Genomic DNA, 17990 nt, shown 5'->3' with positions numbered 1-17990 from the left:
TAAGTCAACTGTATCGTTAATTATATGTACCTATTTCTATGATTCTAAAAGCGCATTTCACATTTAACATTTCTGAAATCGGGACACATCTTACGGTTACAAGTGGCAGAATTTTTTCCTTCCTTGGTGGTACATACCATAATGGTGCGTCTGACATTTGACAATGCCGTACATGTAGTGAACTGTGGAAGTTCTCATTTCAAAGTGTGTGGTCAACCAAGTTGGAATAATCCTTTCATTGACTAAATTCCCAAATTAAAGAACTCCTCCAAACCACAGTTCCAGAGAGATGCCTAAACTTCCTACGTTTTCCAGAGTCTGAGTCTCCAAGGAGACGCGTAGAGTCGGTCTGCAGCCCCCCTGACAGAACATTGCTCTCAGAGCACCTACTTCTGCTTGAGTTACACAGGCTATATTTTATTATTCAAGACTTGAACTTCTGAAAAATAAGAAAAAAACAACGTTCACATCTATCAGAAAGAGCAAATGCTAAGAAATCTAAAAAGAATGCAGGAACAATGATGGGACTCTCAGCAGGGGAACTAGGTTAAGATCTGGTTGGACAGCAGCCAACAGAAGGCTCAGAATAATCTAGATTAAACAAGTGAAAGGTTCATTCTGCTTGTATGAAAGGATGGGAGGGAGGCAACTCTGGGCTGGTAAGGTCGTTCCATGTCACCAGGGATCCAGGCTCCTTCTATTTTTCCTACCTGACTTCCAAGCACATTGTTTCTGTCCTCAGGGTTGCCTCATGGTCCAAGATGGTTGCTGGAGCGTCAACCATCTCATCTACAATGCAGGCTGGAGGAGAGAAGCAAAGCAGGAGGGCAAACAGGACTCCTTCACCACCTTCTTTTGAGACCACTGCACAGAAACTCCACCTAGAAACTTCCACATGCATCATCTCATTGGCCAGAGCTTAGTCACATGACCACCTCTAGCTGCAAGGGAGGCGGGGACATGTTGCCTCCAGGATGTAGGGGTCATGTTTGTAAGGGAGAAGCAGGGAGGAGGTGGTGGGTGGGCGGCTAGCAATTCCTGCTGCAGGAAGAGTTCTACAAGCTAAATGAGCAAGTGGGGGAAAGAGCGGTACCCTCATGGCAGATGCCAGACAACTGCTGAAGGAAACTCAGTACAGAACCCCTCGTTGTGAGGCACAACAAGAGCTGTGTTTAGGAGAACTGGATGAGGGGGTCCGGAGCGCAGGATGCCAGCCCCGACTCTGGCACAGACTCTCCGCCAGGAGCTGTGCCAGCTGCCCGGCACCGGTGTGGATCAGCTCAGTCCTTTCAAGGCGGCAGAGGGAGAGACTGCCGTCCCCGTGGGAAAGTGCAAAGCTGTCGAACGGGCTCTCTGCCTTCGTTTCTGGAAGCAAACATAGGTTCCTGCCTGTCCCTGGGCCTGTCGCTCCTATTAGCACACTCCAGGCTGCAGGGGACTGGTGGGCCTGGTTATTAATGTACTTTCCAGGCGGGAGGTCCAGAGGAGGCCTTTTTCATGGTCACCAGTGGTCTCCGCATCCCATCAGCTCCACAGGAATGCAGGCCAGGGCAAAATTTTCTCAAAAGGAGGAAAATTACCCAGGACGCGTCTCCCAAAGAAAAGTCGGCTCTGAAAAAGTTTGTGCGTGTTGCAAAGCATTATCTTTAAGTCCTCCAGCTAAGCTAAAAGCCTATCCCATTCCTCCCTGGGATTTCTAGTGAATTAATAATGCCACTGATGAATATTCAAAAGTAGGCAGCTATTGTGCCTCCAAGCACATAATTAATTATTCATTACACATTTTTATTCACTGAATTAAAAAACACAGGGTGCTCTGGGAAATGAAGTGTACTTCACTGCAGGGGCATGAAATTCCACACTGCCCCTTTAAGGGCTATTATTCTCTATTTGTGGTTACCAAGCAACATAAATGCTGGGCAATTAGATCATGGGTTGTCCCTGAAGACTGATGGGATAATAAGCAGTAGTTAAGTATTAAGTTGACCCAGTGAAGGTCCCATATGAATAAACCTGGGTAGGACCACAGCTGGCGTCTTTTAAATGAAACTTTTACATTAATACCATACAAAAGGTATGTTCCAGGAGCACGTGCCGGCAAAACTCACTCATCTGCAAACCGGCACAGGTTCAACATGTCATCCCTCTGACTTCACTGCACTTGGCGAGTTGTGCAGGGAGTGCGCCGTCCACTCCCAAACCGCAGCGGCTCACCTCCAGGGGGCAGCTGGGCTGAGACATCAGAATTCAGCCTCGGCCTCCCAAAGAAAGAAAATGCCCCAGCTGGGGGACGCCTGAGCAGGAAAGCTGAGTTTCCCTACTAAATGGGCTGAGGTTGGAGCACAGGCTGGCCCGGCAGGAAGACCCAGCAACGCACGGCACAGGCTGCTCCCTTGCTCACAGCCACTCACTCCTTCCCGAATTCCAGCCCCAGGCAGACCTTCCTGCCCTGGACTCCAGTGCCGAGTCCTGACTAGTCCAGAGCTGGAGTTCCGCATCCATGCGGTGCCTCTCTCCAAGATGCCAATGCCCCTCACGGATCCAATTCAGGTCCTGGTTGTGTCTGTTTCTTCGGAGGCTTTCAGCAAATGATCACTGAATAAATATTAAGGGTATAAGACATCATTACTAGTCATGCCATTTGGTTATAAGGCAAAGCCTGGACTAATGACTGCAGTTCATTGTTAGTTTGCAAATCTATTGACACACTTCTTAAACGCCCCTGAGTGTCGCCAGCAGGGATGCCATATACAGTTGTATGGGATGTGCACTGTACAAAGGGTACATGGCCAAAGGGGCGAGTGGAGCCTGAAATCCAGCCTGTGGTCCAATGGCCAACTAATACACTTGTCCAGAGGAGCTGCTTTTTCTAATTCTTGCAAAGGCATTGAATGGGCTGACAGCAGCCCTGGCTGTAGCTAGAATGTGGGTGGCAGGAGGGGGGCACTGGCTCGAGGAAGTAGAGCCAGTGGTCCTGAGAAGGCAGAAGCCATGATCAACCTGGGCAGGAAGAGGCCAGAGCCCAGAAGGTGACAGGCATCACCAGCAAGGTTCAAGACAGAAAACCCTCAGACAGACAGAGCTTACTTTCTGCCCCTGCACAGGCCCTGGCGTGTGGCTGGGAACAGTCTGGGACAAGACAAAGGCCACGGGTTATCCTCATTGTTGACTCAGGGACATGGAAAGAAAGGATGGGGTGTGAGCAGTGAGAATGAGCCAGATAGAAACCAGGACTTTTTTATTCATGTGCATCTCAAAGCAACCTTATGGGGTGTGTGTTTATCTCCACTTGCAGATGGGAAGACTGAGGCTTAGGGAGTTTAAAGGACCTGCCAGTCATTGACACAGAACCGGGGAGAACCCAGGGTCCAAGACCCCCTGCTGGCCACAGTTAGCCTCTCAGCGGCTGGATGACTGGGTGCTCAGGGCAATGGAGTGGGGGGCGGCGGCGAGACCAGGCAGCAGCAATTCTCCACCAGAATACAAACATTTTAATATTCCAACAATTGGTTCATCCACACCAGCGCCTACTTGCCACGCGTCAGACTGCTCTGAACCATTGCATTTTACTACCTCAGAGCCTCCCATGAGTCTGAAGAGGCATAAAGGCGTTAGCCCGAAGCCGAGCCCTAAGCAGGGATCAGAGTCTGCGCTCAGCAGGCGAAGATGAGGCACCGGGAGATGCAGGGCGGGGGTGCTTCCAGCAGCCCGCTTTTCGAGCTCTGGGCTGGGGCCTTCCTGCTCAGGCAGGAAGAACTGAAGCTCACTGCCGGGCAGCTGAAGGACAGAAAACAAGGCTGATGATGGAGATTCCAGGTCATGGATCTGGCAGAGGCCCTTGCACCCTTGAACACATGTCCCATCTCCCTGCTGGTAAAATAAAGGCTTTGGGCTAGAAAATCCCCTAGGAGTGTTCCAACAATAGCGTTTTATGATTCCACGTTTCTAACAAACACACATTATTGAAGAAAAAGGAAAAATAAAAACATCTGCACTTTTTGCCATTGAGGTTTTGTGTTTTTTTTTTTTAAGCTCAAAATGTCCTATGATCCCCACTGGTGACAGGAGATGATGGTTTTATTGTAGTTGTAGATCGTTAATTTTGTAGACAAAAATGTGAAAACACAGCTTATCTCTGGCTGCAGACACTTTGCTATGCCAGAGCATGGAACAGTTCTCTGCTGAAGATAAAGAACTGCTGTCTAGAGTTTCGTGATATGAAGCAGAGAAGACAGTTCCCCCCAAAGCCAAGGGGGCTCCAAGTTAGACACGAGATAGGCTTCAGCAGTCTCTGGCTGAGGACTGAAGTTTGCTGGGCAGGAACAGAGGCCAGAGCTGGAGAAGCGGGGACGGGCCAGAGGAACTCCCCATTCTGCTGCTCCTTCACCCCAACCGACCCCTCCTACTCTGCTTCTGTGACTTTATCTTAGTTGTTTTTGTTCTCTGAGATCCTAGCACAGTGCCTGAGACAGAGTGAACACTTAATAAAAGTTTGAGTAAATGAAAGGGTGGATAGATGGATGGATGGATGGATGGATGAGTAACCCAGGGATTCTCAGTGGCTCCTCTCTCCATTCTGGAGGGGGCAGAATTTGCAAATTCAGGAACTTACTAGGATTGTTCTGGCCAACATCCTCCAGGTCTTCCCACAACTGCATCTGTGACTCTGAGCCCTTGAAGTTCAGTGCTGGTGGGACATTCTGCTATAGCAGACCAAGGAGCTATGATAAAACTGGACAAAACTTCCCTCCCGCCAAAAAACCACTTCAGACAGCTAGAAATCAACCAAAGCTAAGGTGAAATTGTGAAGTGGTTAATCATGAAAAATCAGTGCACTTCAGATAAGAAGTGGAAGTACCCAGCATTCTCACCCAGGCTGCTCCCATCCCTCATGCCAGATCCTTCTCCCAAGGTGGGACAAGCCATGAAAACCAGAAGCTTCGATGCCAGGGGGCGACTTGATTTGGGGTGGAGCACTGAGAACGCCCCTCCCAGGGGCACTGTCAGTAACAGCAGCAATTTCAGTGGCAAGTGATCAGGGAAGACAAGCAATTCAGCTAGCCCGAGGCACATACAGCCTGGCAGACCGGTCAGAAATTTAACAGGGAGGTGTGGGAAATGAGACAAGATAGGAAGACTTGACAAGCTCTGGACACATCCATGCAGGAGAGAGTGGGGAGGGACCAAGCCATACAGGTATCCCAAGTGGATTGTAAGCCTGCACACATGTGCTGAGAAGATACGAAAGGAAAAAGGGAGCAGCCTTCAAAACTTGACCTTGGCATGTGCTCCTTTACCTACACACACTGATCCATCGGCAGAGGGTTGAAGCCTTACCTATTCAAGGTGTTTGAACACAACTTCTGACCAATCATTGACTAAGCAGCAGGTTATAAAGACACAGGGGTAAAGTCTAGGTAGCCAGGCTTTAAAAGAGAAAGAGAATATTTTGGAAAAAACTAAGCAGAGACATGTGCAGGTGCACTCTGAGGGAAAATAGATTCCACAAGGTTAGTCCAGGCAAATTATTTTTTTAAAAAATCAAATCGCCATATCAACCACACTTGGAGGGCAAGGAAGAATCAGAATACAGAGTTGTTATGCTATATAATCTTAAATTGTACAATTTTCAACAAAAAGTTATGAGCTCTACAAAGAAATAGGAAAATGTGAACCATACTAAGGAAAGGGGGAGAAAAGCAGTCAGCGGAAATTTTGTCTAAGGGAGGCCCAGTGTTGGAAGTAGCAGACAAACATCAAAGCAGCTACTGCAAACATGTTCAAAAAACTAAAGGAAACCATCTTTTAAAAATTAAAAGAACGTATAAAAAATTAAAACAAAATATAACAATAGGCTCAACAGAGAATAGCAATAAAGAAAAAAAATTTTAAAGAAACAAGTGAAAACTCTGGGGTTGAATGGTGCAACTAACTGAAATGAAAAATTCAGAAGAGGGACTCAACACCAGATTCGACATGGGGATAAGAAAAAACCAACAAATTTGAAGATAGATCAATAGAAATTATCTAATCTGGGGAAAAAGAATGAATAATAATGAGCAATACCCTGCAGACATGTGGGACAACATAAAAAATATCAATATGTGTATATTGAGAGTCCCAGAAGGAGAAGAAAGAAAGATGGGGGCTGGGATGGTAATAAAGAAATAGTGGCCAAATGTTTCAAATTTGATGAAAAATGACATGTTCTAGAAGCTCAATGAACCAGAAGTAAAATAAATACAGAGATACACTTTGGACACATCATAGTCAAATTGTGGAGTGAAAAAGAGAAAATCTTGAAAGTAGCAAGAGAAAAATGACTCACCACATACAGACAAACAGCAATGTAATTAATGGCAGGCTTTTCATCAGAAACAGTGGAAACAAGAAGGCAGTGGAGTGACATATTCAAAATGCTGAAGAAAAAAAAATGTCAACTAAGAATTCTATATCCACTAAAAGTATCATTCAAAAGCTAAAAGTAATATGGAGACATTCTCAAACAATGACTGAGATAATTTGTTGCTAGTAGACCGGCCTTACTAGAAACACAAAAGGAAAATTTTTATGCTGAATGAAAGGAAACAACAGCAGATAGTTACTTGAATCCATACAAAGAAATAAAAGGCACCAGAAAAAGAAAATATGTGGATAATATAAGACTACATTTTTCTTATCTTTTCCTAACTTCTTTAAAACACATAACATTGCAGGAATCAGTAATAATAACACTGTGATGTTAAGCTTGTAACATGTGCACGCAAACACACACACACACACACACACACACACACACACACAAACGCGCGCGCGCGCGACCATAACAGCACAAAGAGGTGGGGGGTGAAGGACGTGGAGCTATACTGGAGGAAGACTCTATATTTTTTCTTTTTCAGTGGAGGTACTGGGGATTGACCCAGGACTTCGTGCATGCTAAGCACATGTTCTACCACTGAGCGCTTACCCTTCCCCCGCAAGATTCTATTTCACCTGAATTAAGCTAGTATTGATCTGAAGTAGATTGTGGTAAGAAGTGTATTGTAATCCCCAGAGCAACCACTAAAAAACATAAAATAAACTTAAAATTTGTTTTTAAAATACCAACAAAGGAATAAGTATAATTTTTAAATAACCTATTTGACACAAAAGAAAGTAGAAAAAAGAGAGAGAAAGTATGAGGAAAAATAGCAAAATGAAAGACATAAATCCAACCCACATCAATAATTAGATTAAATGTGAATGGACAAAGCATTCCATCAAAAGGCAGAGATTGTCAGACCAAAATTAATTTTTTTTTAAAAATCTAACCATATGCTATATTTAAGAGACATATTTTAGATGTAAAGACACAAATTTTAAAAATTAAAAAATAAGTTGAAAAATAAAGACACAAATAGGTTGAAAGTAAAAGAATTTTAAAAAGATAGCATGCAAGCAGTAAATATAATAAGAGTTGGAGTGGCCATACAGGCATATCTTGGTTTTTTGCACTTCACTTTATTGTGCTTTACAGATGGTGTGTTTTTCACAAATTGAAGTTTTATGGCAACCTTGTGTTGTCAGATGATGGTTAGCAATTTTTAGCAATAAATGACTTTTAAATTAAGCTATGTACATTGTTTTGTTAGACATAATGCTATTGAACACTTAATAAACAATAGTATAGTGTAAACATAATTACTGGGGAACAAAAGAAATTGATGTGACTCACTGTATTGTGATATTCACTTTATTGTAGTGATCTGGAACCAAAGCTGCAATATCTCTGAGTTATGCCTGTGTTAATATCAGATAAAATACACTTCAAAATAAGAAATATAACTAGAGACAAAGAGGGACATTTCATAATGATTTAAGGGATCAATTTATTAGTAAAATATAATAGTCATAAATATATATAAATACCTAACCTTAGAGCCCCAAAATGTATAAAGTTATAATTAACAAAATTAAAAGGACAGTCATCACAACATTATTTATAATAGCCAAGAGATGGAAACAACACAAATGACCATCCACGAATGAATGGATAAACAAAATAGGTGTATCCACACAATGGAGCATTATTCAGCCTTAAAAATGAAGGAAGTTCTGAAACATGCTACGTATAACACAGATGAACCTGGAGGACAATATGCTGAGTGAAATAAGCCAATCACAAAAAGGCAAATCCTGTATAACTTGACTTATAGAGGCATCTGAAGTAGTCAAATTCATAGGGACAGAAAGTAGAACAGAGGTTTCCGGGAGCTGGGGGAGGAGGAAATAGGGGGTTGCTTAATAGGTAGAGAGTTTCAGTTTTTCAAGATAAAAATGTGCTAGAGAACTGTTGCACAGCAAGGTACATTACTTAGCACTGAACTATACACTTAAAAATGATTAAGATGGTAAATTTTATATTATTTTTACCACAATTAAATATTAAAAAATGTTAACTGAAAGGATAGACAATTCAATAATATTTGTAGACTTTAATACCCCGTGCTCAATAAAATGACAAGACCAATCAGCAAGAACATAGAACATGACACTATCCACCAATGTGACCTGACCAGTGTCTCTAGAATACTCTCCCAATGACAGCAGAACACACATGCTTTTCAAGCACACACGGAACATTATCAAGAATAGATTATGGTGGGGAGGGTATATAGCTCCATGGTAGAGTGAGTGCTTAGCATTCATGAGGTCCTGGGTTCAATTCCCAATACCTCCATTAAAAAAAATAAATAAACTTAATTTTACCCCCTCCAGAAAAAACAAAGTAGATTATGTTCTAGGCCATAACACAAGTCTCAATAAAGCCAAAAGAACTGAAACCATACAAAGTATGCTCTCTGATCACAATGGAACTAAATTAAAATCAAAAACAGCAAGAAATTCGAGCAATCCCCGAATAAGTGGAAATTAGGCAGCATACTTCTAATTACCTCGTAGGTCAAAGAAAAAAATTAACTGGAGGAAAATAAAACTTCAAAATTTATGGGATGCCACAAAAGCAGTGCTTAGAGGGAAAGACAGCTTTAAACATTTATCTTTCTTAAAAAGGGCCTCAAATTAATAATTTAAAAAGTAAATAATAAAGACGAGAACAGAATCCAATGAACTATAAAACATAAACCAATTAAAAAATCAATAAAACCAAAAGCTCATTCTTTCAAAAGATGAGCAAAGTTGACAAACCTTTAGCCAGACTCATCGAGAAGAACAGAGAAAAGACACAAATTATCAAGATCAAGAATGAAAAAAGGAATATCACTGCCATGTGGAAGTTCAAAAGAAACACTGTGAGCAATTTTATGCCAATAAATTAGACAACTTAAGTGAAATGGACAAACTTCTAGAGAGGCACAAATGATCGAAACTGACTCAAGAAGACATAGAAACTTTGAATAGGCCTAGAAGAAGTTTTTAAACGTTTAATTAGTAATTCTGAAATCTTCCCACAAAGAAAAGCCCAGTCTTCAATGACAAATTCTATCAACTATTTTAAAAGAGAAATTATACCAACCCTTTACAAACTTTCAGAAGACTGATTCTATCAAGCAATATTACCCTGATACCAAAGTCAGACAAGACATCACAAGAAAACTAAATCAATACACCTTATGAACATAGCTGTAAAAATTTTAACAAAATATCGGCAGACCAAATCCAGCAATATACAAAAGATATTATTCTCTATGACTACCTAGGATTTGTCCCAGAAATGCAAGTTTTGTTTAACATCTGAAAATCAATGTAATAACATTATATTAATAGAATAAAAGACAAGAACCATCTGAAGATACAGAAAACAACATTTGACAAAATCTAACATGCATGAAAAAAAAAATTCTCTACATAGTAGGAATAGAAGGGAAAGTCCTCAACCTGATAAAGAGCATCTACGAAAACCTATTACTAATATCCTACCTAACAGTGAGAGGAGGCACACTTTCCCCCCAAAATTACCAACAAAGCAGGATGCCCATTCTCACCTTTCTGTTCAGTGTTTAACTGGCAGTACTAGCCAGGGCAGTCCAGCAAGGAAAACAGATAAAAGGCATCCACATTGGAATAAAAGTAAAACTGTTTTTATTCACCACTGACATAATTCTATGTGGAGAAAAACCTAAGGAATACACACATACACACCTGCTAGAACTAATGAGTGAGTTCAGCAAGGTCACAAGATACAGGATTAATATACAAAAACAGATTGTAGGTCTGCATTCTAATGACATACAATCTGAAAATGAAACTAAGGGGAAAAAATCCCATTTACAATCATATCTGAAAGAATAAAATATTTAGAACTAAGTTTAACAAAAAAGATGCAAGGTTTGGACACTGCAAGTATAAAACACTGGTGAGTTAGATGAAGAAAATTTAAATAAATGGAGAGATAGTCCATGCACACAGATTGGAGATTCAATGTTTTTAAGATAGCAATTCTGTCCAAATTGCTCTATACGTTTAACATAATCCTCTGAAAAACACATTGGGCTTTTTTTAAATAGAAATTGATTGGCTGATCCTAAAATTCATATGAAAATGCAAGACCCAGATAACCAAAACAACTTTTAAAAAGAACACAGTGGAAGAACTTACACTACCTAACTTTAAAACTTACTATAAAGCTACTTTAATCAAGAAAATGTCGTCCTGGCATAAGGATAGAATCATTAGAACAGAACTGAGAGTTCAGATTATAATACTATTACACTGATGATCAATTGATTCTCAGCAGAAGTGCCAAGGCAATTAAAGGGGGAAGAATCACGTTTTCAACAAGTGCTACTGTGACAACTGACCGTCCATGTGCAAAAGGTTGAATTGAGACCCTTAGCTTACACCATACACAAAAAATAATTCAAAATTAACTAAAACTTTTAGAAGAAAACTTAGCAAAACACTTTGAATCTTGGGTTAGGCTAAGAGTTTTTAGAAACACCACCAAGAACACAATCTATACAAGAAAAACAAATGATAAATCGAACTTCATCAAAATTAAAAGCTTCTGTGCTTCAAAAGACACCATTAAGACAATGAAAAAAGAAGACATATACCGGGAGAAAATATTTGCAAATCATATATTTGATAAAGGATTTGTACCCAGAGTACATAAAGAACTCTTACAACTCAATAATTAGAAGACAAAAAAAACCAATTTAAAAATAGACAAAACTGAATAGACATTACCAAAGAAAATATACAAATGGCTAATAAGCACATGAAAAATGTCAACATCATTAGTCATTAGGGAAATGCAAATCAAAACCACAATGAGATACCATTATACACCCACTAGAATGGCTATAATCAAAAAGACAATAACGAGTCTGGCGAGGATGTGGACACACTGGAGCGCTCACACGTTGCTGGTGGGGATGTAAAATGGTGTGGCCATTTTGAAAAACAGTGTGGCAGTTTCTTCCGAAGCTACACATAAACTTACCACACAACCCAGCAACCTCATCCCTAGGTATCTGTTCAAGAGAAATGAAACATTTGTTCACACAAAGATAGTATATTATTCATAACAGCCTCAAAACTTGAAACAATCCAAATCAATTGGTGAATGGATAAACCAAATGCGTAGCCTTACAATGGAACTGTATTCAGCAATGAAAAGGAAAGAAGTACTCAGATGACTTGGATGAAACTCAAAAACATCACACAAAGTGAAAGAAGCCAGAAGCAAAAGACTACATATTGTATGATTTCATTTATATGAAATGTCCCAAAAAGGCAAATTTAGAGAAACAACAGATCAGCGGTTATCATGGGCTGAGGGGTGGGAGCAGGGACTGACCAAAAATGGTCACGGGGAATTGCTAGGGTGATGAAAAGGGTTTAAAACAGGATTAGCAGCAGTCCCACTCCTGAGCACATATCCGGAGAAAACTGATTCCATAAAGGACATTCAGATCTCCCAGCACTGAACTGAATCGAAGCTTACAACTGACAGTGATTTGAGGAGCGGCAGAGTTTGACCAGCCAGGAGCCCTTCAACAGAAGTCTGACCTGGCTTCTGGAACACTGCCAGCCACTGGGGGCGACTCTCACTGCCCTGAAAGCAGGAGGCTCGACTGTATGACCACTGGACGTCCCTTCATGATCTCCATGCCCTTGACTGCATCCCACCAGGTGCTTAATGGATGCTCTAGATGTGTGTGGTAATGAATGCCAATCAGCCTCGGAGGGCAAACCCTACAGAGGCGCAGATGGAAATACACCCACGACAGCTCCGACTGTCTCATGCTTTCTTCCCATACCTAAAGGTGTGCTGGGCCACACCCTTGAAGCTTTGTGAAGTGTGTTACCTATACGTGCATTAGCACCAGATTCTGAACATGACCCCTTCCTCCAAATTCCTGTGTGCTGAACCCCCTGGCTTTGGGATCCCCAGAACGCAGAGCAGCATTCTTTCTCTGATGCAGTGACCTGCCTATCACCACCCATCCCAGGCAGCAAGCCTGGACTTTGGAGAAATTCACAGTAGTTCCTCAGTGAGAAAAGGACACCCCTCAACTCAGTTCACCTTTTTCAGACAACCCTTTAGATCCAAGAGAAGCTGAGAGAATATCAGCTATCCAGCCACAAACTGGCTTCTTCGGGGCTTAATATCCTTACCTGGAACTCAGTCATAACAGGCATGTATTGAGCCAGGCCCTACCATAGACTGATAGCTTAGAAGCAACAAACGTACGTCTCCCCGTTCTGGGTGCTGGAAGTCCAGGATCATGGCACCAGCATGGTCAGGCCTCTGCTGAAGAGACCTACTTCCTGGTTTACAGCCGGAGCATTTTCCCTGTGCTGTCACGTGGTGAAAGGGACCAGAGACCTCTCTGGGGCCTCTTTTATCAGGGCACTAACCTCACCACGGGGGCTCCACCCTCATGACTTAAGCAACTCCCAAAGGCCTCCCCACCTACTACCACACCCTCCAACATCAACATTTCAACAAGTGCATTTGGACCACAGCAAGGCTCTAAAACAGTGCTGGCAACTGTTTTCGATAGAAGACCAGACAGTAAATGTTTTAGGCTCTGCGGGCAGCCGGTCCCTGTCACAACCACTTCACTCTGGTGTTGTAGTACAAAGGCAGCCACAGACAATGTGTCAACAGATGGGCGTGGCTACGTTCCAATAAAACTTTATTTACAAAAACACACAGCAGGTCAGAATGGCCCACAGGCCTTCATCTGCCAACCCCTGCTCTTAAGAATACAAAGAAGAATAGATGTATTTGTGTGTTAAGGGAGGTGGGGGTTCTTCCGGTCTTATGAAATTTTGTGAAACTAGAAAAACAAGCCTTGATCACAACTAACTTTGACAGGCCACAGCAAAACGAAGGCATGCGGCGAATGCCTCGTGCTGACCTCCAGCTCCAGACGGGAGCCCTGGCTCCGCGGCCGCTCCCTCCACCACCTACCAGTGCATGTGCCCCATCCAAGGTCCTTAGTTCCCTCTTCTGCAAATTGAAAACATTGATGCTAATATGAATCATGGGACTGTTATCAGAATCAGATGAGATAATAAATGGGAACGTGCTCCTCAAATTACAGAAAGCTATGGAAATAGAAGAGAGTATTAATATGATCTCTCAGCCTGATACAAAGCTTGAGATCTGATTCCAGACCTGACGCTAATTAACTGATTCTGGGCAGGTCTCCTCTCCGCTCTTCACCTTGGTTCCCTCATCACTCAGATGCTCCAGATAATCGAAGTGCTTTATTTAAAACATGCACTTTTATCTTATTGTCTTTATGTCATTATTAGATAATAATAGTGATTATCATCATTTTATACCATTATCTTTGTCTTTGTTTTTATCTGAAAGCTCGCTAGATATTTTTATTTATTGCCACGGCACATACTTGTCTGCCAAAGCCACTTTGCCCCATTTGCTTTGGAAACAGGCTGTCATTATTGCCCCAGCCCAGAATGAGGACCCTTCCCTGGGCTCCAGATGGGTCATTTGCTCACCTCCACCACAGCACTCAAAACCATGTTCAGTCATTGTCTGTCTGTCCGTCTCTTCCATTGGGCTGTGAGCAACTTGACTTAGAGGCGGGGAGGACTGACTGAAGATGTCTGATTCATCTTTGTATCCCAGCACCTGCTCCAGTGCTGGATTCCTCTCCCAAGAACCTCTGGATCTGCTCAGCCATGATTTTCTGCTGAATGGTGCTGCTGATGGTCCCGGAAGATGGTCTGGCGCCAACTGCAGGCTTGACGACCACAGAGAGGAAACGGCCCTCGTCCTTGCCAGCTTCCTGGTAGGGCCACGTTGCCAAGGCACATCTCCTGCTCGCCTACCTGGCTCCTGCTGCGGCCAGACTTGGATCTCCAAATCACCCTCGAGGACAAGCCAACAGCGCCTCACCTCTGTCCTCCCGCAGCCCCCCTCCTCCTGCCTGGAGCTTTCAGCTTCTGCGATGCACCTGAAGGTGCCCTCACACCTGCAGTGACTTGCTCACATGGGCCCACAAGCCTGCAGGCCTCAGGCTCGTGCTCTGATCACTGCTGCCATCTTCTCAACATGAGCTCTCCCAGCAGCTGCCGGAGGAGCTGGGCAGTGCTCGCTGCAGGAGCAGAAGGTCAATGGCCCAGGAGGCAGAATACCACCATTGGGAAGGCAGAGTCAGTGAAAAGGTCTTCTCCTTCCCCGGGACAGACATTCAGGTAGTTCACAGGCCTCCAGAAGCTGTCCTGCAAGAACAGGCCATCAGCTGTACACGGTGGAAACTCAGTGTCTTTGTCTGGGCGGCTATGATCATGGATCAGGTGGCTTATACATAACAGAAATTGATTTCTCACAGTTGTGGAGGCCAGATGTCTGAGGTCAGGGTGCCAGCGTGGTCAGGCTCTCAGAGCCCTTTCCTGGGCCGCTGTTTTCTCTTCGTGTTCTTACATGGCAAAGAGGGCGCTAATCCCACTCACGTGGCCTCCACCCTCATGACCTACTCACCTCCTAACACCATGAACCTAGGGGCCGGGACTTCAACATAGAAACTCTAGAGAGAGATGCATTCCAGCCAGAGCACCTGGGAACACACTCACATATTTTCTCTCCCCATCCTTCCCTCTGCCTCCCCTGGATTTTTAGTCCCCAATAAAGTGTGAGCATCCCAGTTTTTACCTCATCTTGATTTGCTCAGCAATGTGAGCTCAGACATGAGCTCCCGGGAAATGCCCACTTCGGGCACCACCATCTTCTCTCCCAGTCCTGGCCTCTCTTATCCCTCCTGACCCAGCCCAGACCCCACCTGAGCTACAGTTCTCCTCAGGCTGCAGAGCCACAGCCCTGGACTCGTTCTTTGTTCCCTCAGAGGCTGGCTGTGCACGTGGCTACCCCTCTGCTTCTCCCTTCACGGTGGACTTGGGGGATGGTTTTAAAATTTGCCCACATGTTCTTTGACAATCCTCCCCTCGAAGCAGAAAGCCGAATTCTTCCTCCCCTGAGACTGAGCCAGGCTTAGCAGCCTGCTTTAGTAAATAAATGTGGTAGAGGTAGCGGTATACTGACTTGAAAAACTAGACCTTCAAAGGCACTGCAACTTTCTCCTCCCTCTTGGATCACCTGCTCTGGGAGAAGGCAGCCATCCTGTCAAGAGGACACTCAAGCAGTGCTGTGGAGAGGCCCACATGGCACAGACTGAGCCTCCAGCCGACAGCCATGTGATGGATGAGCTGTCTCTGAAGCAGATCCTCCAGCCCCAGTCAAGCCTTCAGATGAACAGAGCCCCACCCAACATCTTGGCTGCAGTCTCATGAGAAGCCCTGAGCCAGAACCTCCCAGCTAAGCCACCCATGGATTCCTGCCCCCCAGAAACCATGTGAGATAATTAAAAAAATTGTTATTGTAAGCCTCTACATTTCGAGGCAATTTGTTACACTGAAATGGATGATGGAAAAGACTTGCAACACCACACGTGCCTTTTACTGTCTTAGGGGCTCCCCCACCCCTTTCAAGCACCTCCTCAAGCACCCACCCATATCCAACCCTTCTATTCTCAGTGAAGAAATTTGTCTCCCACTTTATGGGGGCTGGGGAGGGAATGAGGCAGTCGAACATGCACGATTAGCCACCTGCTCCATGCCCTCCGTCAATGTGCTGACACCTGCCCCATCCTAACTGCCTTCCTTCCAATCACTGGGGTGAGGTCTTCCCACACACCTGCTCAAGACCAGCCCCTGCCCTGGGCTCCTGGTCCCCACTGGCTCTTTGTCATTCCTGGGACTTCTACCATGCCCCTTCTACAGACTGAAACCAAGTCTATACTTCTGTGAGACCCTCAACTGCAGGCCACTTCCTACCCCCATTCTCTCCGTTTATAACCAAGCACCTTGGAAGGCTGGGCATGCTTGCTGTGCTCCCATCCATTCCTCAGCCAAGGAGGGGTGGCTTCTGCACCCCCACTTCACCCCAGCTCCTCTCCCCCAGGTCACCAGGTATCCCCCAGCTGATAAACCCAGGGCATGTCCCAATCTTTCTCTTGGGGGCTACTCTGGAGCACTTGACTCTGTGGACCACTCCTTTTCACCCCCACTTCCTTGCCTCCAGGACGTGCTCCCTCTTCTTTACAGGAGTTCTCCAGAGCCCCATCTTCAGCCTGCTGCCCCTCTTATGCTTCCCAGTGGCCTTTCTCTCACAGTGGAGACTACCTTCCCTTGCTGATGGCTCTCAAATCCATGCTCATCCAGACCTGTCCTCCAACTGTGAATCTGCATCCAGCTGCCTGCAGCATGTCGCAAAAGCCCCTCAAAGTCACCATGTCCAGAAACCATGATGCTGTGTGCTACCCTTTCTGTCTCTCTATCCCAGTTGATGGCACCTCCAACAACTGGCCTAAACCAAAGGCCTGGGAGTCACCTGGAAGTCCCTGCCCCGCTTCCAAACACTCAGAAGTCCTATCGACTCTTCTCCCCAAATAATGCTTAACCCTGTCCCCTTTGCTCTACACTCTGACTCCCTGCCCTCAGGGAGAACCTGGCATCTCTGACCTGGGTCATTGCTCCAGGCTCCTCGCTGGTCTGTCTTAGCCCTGTAGATCTAAGTGACAGAGACAATGGCTCTGCACAGGGGACTTCCCAGAACTGAATTGTCCCGCCCCCTCCCTAAGATTCTTCAGGGTTGCCCCTTCAGCCTCGGCGACCTGTCACTTGTCAACTCAATCATCTTCAGCTCCCGTTGATCCCAGACTCAGGCTAGCTATCACCAAAAGTCTACCACCTGCCCGCGCACACCCCATGCAGTGTGACCTCCAGGTCTTTGCACTGGTCCTCCTGCCCCTGCTGGCCTTTCCACCATCCTTCACCTTATTCTTTGCCATCTTCCAAAACTCAGCGTCATCTCCTCTAAAAAGCATCCCCCAAGCACCTCTTGGCTACATCCTACCCTGCCTTGATCTTGTGACCTGGGGCAAATGGGAGTGACGCCCACCTCATAAGACTGAATAACACCAGGGTACCTGGCCGAGGGCTGGCCTGCAGTCATCAATCCACAGCTAGTATCCTTCCCGCCCCGTCCCAGCCCTCATGGCCCTGGGCTGCTCCCTTGTCCAGCCCTGGTGCCTAACGCAGAAGACTGGCTGAGAACGTGTCTTTTGAACTGGAGGAACGAGTCGAGAGATGGAAGGAAAGGCAAGAAGCACCTGTTGGCTGATGGAGTGGTGTGGGGTAACTGTCCACCCTCCATGTGCTGGCCCCCTCTGCTCTGTCACTGATTACCTGATGGCTTTGGTCAGAGGATTCCAACTCTCTAAGCTTCACGTGTCTTTAAAACAGGAGTAATAATGCTGGTGCCTCTTCCACAGGGAGTCTGTGCACACTGAGGCACCATCACCCAGGGTCAGTTGGCATGAACCCGGGGCACGTGGTACACTGCACTTGGCCATGGACCACCCGGTCCGGCCCTGGCCCACTTCTTCCTGATGGGCTGTGGGAGCCCCGGGACAAACATATGTGCTGCAAACTTGTTTCCTTGGAAAGCAGGC

The 17990-nt window shown here is 44.8% G+C and overlaps 1 long non-coding RNA gene across 1 annotated transcript; it reads right to left on the bottom strand.

The window, feature by feature from the left end:
* Positions 1–2034: 2034 nt before the first annotated feature.
* Positions 2035–12811, bottom strand: LOC135321417 (uncharacterized). Its single transcript, XR_010381162.1, has 2 exons — positions 12698–12811; positions 2035–2595 (listed from the first exon to the last, which is right to left on the bottom strand). It is a non-coding gene; the product is annotated as an uncharacterized LOC135321417 (long non-coding RNA).
* Between the last annotated feature and the right edge of the window lie 5179 nt (positions 12812–17990).

This window comes from Camelus dromedarius, chromosome 5 (genome assembly GCF_036321535.1).
Source record: "Camelus dromedarius isolate mCamDro1 chromosome 5, mCamDro1.pat, whole genome shotgun sequence".
Classification (NCBI taxonomy): Eukaryota; Metazoa; Chordata; class Mammalia; order Artiodactyla; family Camelidae; genus Camelus; species Camelus dromedarius.
Note: the sequence above shows the minus strand (reverse complement) of the source record. Positions and strands in the feature narration are given on the sequence as shown.